Raw genomic sequence first — 4,599 nt, 5'->3', positions numbered from 1 at the left:
TCTTTCCTTTGCAGCAGATAACTTGAAAAATAGTTTCCCAGTTTCTTTATAGGCCTGATTATATCTTAGGCTTGACAAAGCCACTATTTATTTCACAAAAATTTATTGAGTTCCAGACAGTCTGCTAGGCGCAAAGTGATCTAGAGCAGAGAAAGCCTAGCCAGAGGCCCATAAACCATTTGTATCTGTGATGTGCAATTTCCAGAACACAATGACAATGATAATCACATGGGCTCCCCCTCCCCAGTAATTAACCTTTACAGTAGTAATACTGCTACCATTCACTATTCTTACAATGCCAATGTCTGTGATTTATATATATACTAGAGGCCTGATGCATGAAATTCATGCAAGAGGGCAGACACTCCTCGGCAGCCAGCACGGGCACAGCGACCATGCCACCTTGGGAAACAGAGCTGCTTGAGACTAGGATCCTGGCCTCAGCACCACCCAGTCTGATCTCAGACGCATACCAGGACCCTGCAGCCACTGGGGACAGAGACCTGTGACCACAGCTACAGACCTGCGGACACCAAAAGTTCAGAAATCCCCGCGGCAGATCCGTGAGTAACAGAGCCCATCCCCCTCACTACAGGCTTGTGGGCAGTGCCATAGTAACTGATAGACCCACCCCTTGCCCAGGCCTCAGTGCTGCTACAGGAACCTTAGCCTGGAAGTGCACGAGCACCTTGGAACTGATCCTGCGCACACTGCCAGCTTCAGGAGTCCTAGACTGGGAGCAAACGCAAGAACACCAGGAATTTGTCCCGTGTAGCACGGGCCCAGGGACCAGATTCTTCTGGGCAGGAGGCAGCACCAAGCACCAGTGACTTGACTGTGTTTCTTATCACCTGCGCCTGGGATCCCTGATTTCCTGTGCATTCATACTAAGATCCAGTGACTCCAATTCTTGGTGCAAGGGCACACAGGGAACCTGATTCTCAATGCGAGGTCACCCGAAGCAACAGAGACTCTGATACTGGATTCTTGGGGAACTCTGACTCCTGGCGCACGCTAGGGGGCGCTGATTTTCAGCACACTCCAGGGGGGGGTCTCTGTTTCAGCAAGGTGCAGGCAGGGTCCCTGATTCTAAGGGCGCGCACGAGGCCACATTGAGTGCTGGCAACACTGACTTTGAGTGAGCCTGGCTCCCACCAAACCACCACAACAACATATCTTAGTGTCAGAGCTCTTCAGTGACACTAGGGTGGTGTGAGGCTCCCACTGCACATGGCCCAGGCCCAAGCAACTCAACGTTTGCACAATTGGGAGATAATCAGAATGAAGAGATGACACAATACCCAGAGGAAAGACAATGAGGGAGTCGCCAAGAAAGGAAATTAATGAAGTTGAAGCATGCAACATGACAGAGAAAGAATTCAGAACAATGGTTGTACAATTCATTCACCAGATGGATGAGAAAATCAACAACCTATGCAAGAATCAGGAAGAAATGAAAAGTGATATAGCTACAATCAAAAACACCATGCAAGGTTTCAACAGCAGACTAGGAGAAGCAGAGGACCGAATTAGTGAGTTAGAAGATAAGGCAGAGAAACAAGCTCAATCTGAACAGCAACTGGAGAAAAAAATTAAAAAGCAGGAGGAGAGCCTAAGGGAGCTTTGAGACAACATGAAACGAAGTAACATACGCATAATAGGGCTGCAAAAAGGACAAGAAGAGCAGCGAGGATTAGAAAATCTATTTGAAGAAATAATGACAGAAAACTTCCCAGATATGGGTAAGAAAAAAGTTATACAAGTACAGAGAGTCCCAAGCAAGATGAACCCCAAAAGACCCACACCAAGACACGTCATAATAACGATGGCAAATATACAAGACAAACAGAGAATCTTAAAGGCTGCAAGAGAGAGACAGAGAGTTACCTACAAAGGATCCCCCATCAGATTATCAAATGATTTCTCAACAGAAACACATCAAGCTAGAAGTAATGGAAGGAGGTATACAAAGTGTTGCAAAGCAAAGGACTGAATCCAAGAATACTATATCCAGCAAGACTATCAATCAAAATTGAAGGGGAAATCAGGAGCTTTGCAGACAAAAAAAGGCTAAGGGAGTTTATCACTACCAAGCCAGCAATGCAATAAATGCTAAAAGAAATGCTGTAAAAAGAAGAAATATAAAGGTAAGAAAGAACACAGGCACGAAAATAGAAATGAATCCAAGCACGTACCTTTCAATAATAACTTTAAATTTAAATGGACTAAATGCTCCAATCAAAAGACATTGAGTGGCTGAATGGATAAAAAGGCATGATCCATATATATGCTGTCTACAAGAGACCCACCTCAGAACAAGGGACTCACACAGACTGAAAGTGAAGGGATGGAAAAATATCTTTCAGGCAAATGGAAATGAAAAAAAGCTGGGGTAGCAATACTTATATCGGACAAAATAGATCTCAAAGTGAAGGCCATAACAAGAGATAAGAAAGGCCACTTCATAATATTAAAGGGATCGATACAACAAGAGGATATAACCCTTATAAACATATATGCACCCAATGCAAGAGCACCCAAATACATAAGAAACCTCCTGGAAAATAACAAAGGAGAGATCAACAACAACACAATCATAGTTGGAGACTTAACACACCACTGACATCACTGGATAAATCCTCTAGACAAAAAATCAGCAAAGAAACAGCAATCCTCAATGATCAGATGGACTTAATTGACATCTTCAGAACATTTCACCCCAAAGCCACGGAATATACGTTCTTCTCAAGTGCACATGGGACATCTTCAAAAATAGACCACATATTGGGTCACAAGCAAAGTCTCCCCAAATACAAGAAGATTGAAATCATACCAAGCATCTTCTCAGATCTCAGATCACAAGGGCATAATAAACCACAATAAAAACAATCCAAAAAACTCAAACACTTGGAAGCTGGAAGCTGGATAGCATGTTACTAAATAATGAATGGGTTACCAGTGAAATCAAAGTAGAAATTAAAAACACCTTGAAAACTAATGACAATAACAGTACAACAACCCAAAATCTGTGGGACACAATGAAAGCAGTCCTAAGAGGGAAGTTTATAGCACTACAGGCCTACCTCAAAAAACAAGAAAAAATGATAGTAAATCATTTAACTCTACAACTCAAAGAATTAGAAAGAGAACAACAACAACAAAAAAGCCCAGAGTGAGCAGAAGAAAGGAGATCATAAGGATCAGAGCAGAAATAAATGACATAGAGACCAAAAAAACAATACAAAAGATCAATGAAACCAAGAGCTGGTTCTTTGAAAGGATAAACAAGATTGATGAGCCTCTAGCCAGGCTCACCAAGAAGCAAAGAGAGAGAACTCAAATAAACAAAATCAGAAATGAAAGAGGCGAAATAACAACAGACCCCTCAGAAATTCAAAGAATTGTTAAAAAATACTAGGAACAACTCTACTCTAACAAACTAGACAACCTGGAGGAAATGGACATATTCCTAGAAAAATACAATCTTCCAAAACTCAATCCGGAAGATTCTAAAAATCTCAACAGGCCAATAACTATGGAAGAAATTGAAGCAGTCATCAAAAAGCTCCCAGCAAACAAAAGCCTGGGGCCAGACGGCTTCACAGGGGAGGTTTACCAAACATTCAAGGAAGAACTAAAACATATCCTCATCAGACTATTCCAAAAAATTCAAGAGGAAGGAACACTTCCCAGCTCATTCTATGAAGCCAGCATCACCCTAATACCAAAACCAGATAGAGACAACACAATGAAAGAGAATTATAGGCCAATATCCCTCATGAACATAGACGCCAAAAACTCAACAAAATTCTAGCAAATCGGATCCAGCAATACATCAGAAATATCATACACCATGACCAAGTAGGATTCATCTCAGGGACGCAAGGATGGTACAATATCCACAAATCAATAAACGTGATTCATCACATAAACAAATTGAGAGATAAAAATCACATAGTCATATCAATTGATGCAGAAAAAGCTTTCGACAAAATTCAACATAATAAAAGCCACATATGACAAACCCACAGCCAACATCATACTCAATGGGCAAAAACTAAAACCATTTCCCCTGAGAACAGGAACAAGACAGGGATGCCCCCTCTCACCACTCCTGTTCAACATAGTACTGGAAGTACTAGCCATTGCGATCAGACAAGAAGAAGAAATAAAAGGCATCCAAAGTGGAAAAGAAGAAGTAAAACTGTCCTTATTTGCAGATGACATGATACTGTACATAGAAAACCCTAAAGACTCCATCAAAAAATTATTAAACTTAATAAATGAATTCGGCAATGTAGCAGGATACAAAATTAATGCCATGAAATCTAAGGCATTTCTTTACACCAATAGTGAACTTACAGAAAGGGTGACTAGAAAAGCAATCCCATTTACCATCACACAAAAAAAATTAAGATACCTAGGAATAAACTTAACTAAGGAGGTAAAAGACTTATATGCGAAAAACTACAGGACACTGAAAAAAGAGATAAAGGAAGACATAAACAGATGGAAGAACATACAGTGTTCATGGATTGGTAGAATCAACATCATTAAAATGTCCATACTACCCAAAGCAATCTATAGATTCTGTGCAAT

The sequence above is a fragment of the Myotis lucifugus genome, unplaced genomic scaffold (assembly GCF_000147115.1).
Source record: "Myotis lucifugus unplaced genomic scaffold, Myoluc2.0 scaffold_293, whole genome shotgun sequence".
NCBI lineage: Eukaryota > Metazoa > Chordata > Mammalia > Chiroptera > Vespertilionidae > Myotis > Myotis lucifugus.
Note: the sequence above shows the minus strand (reverse complement) of the source record.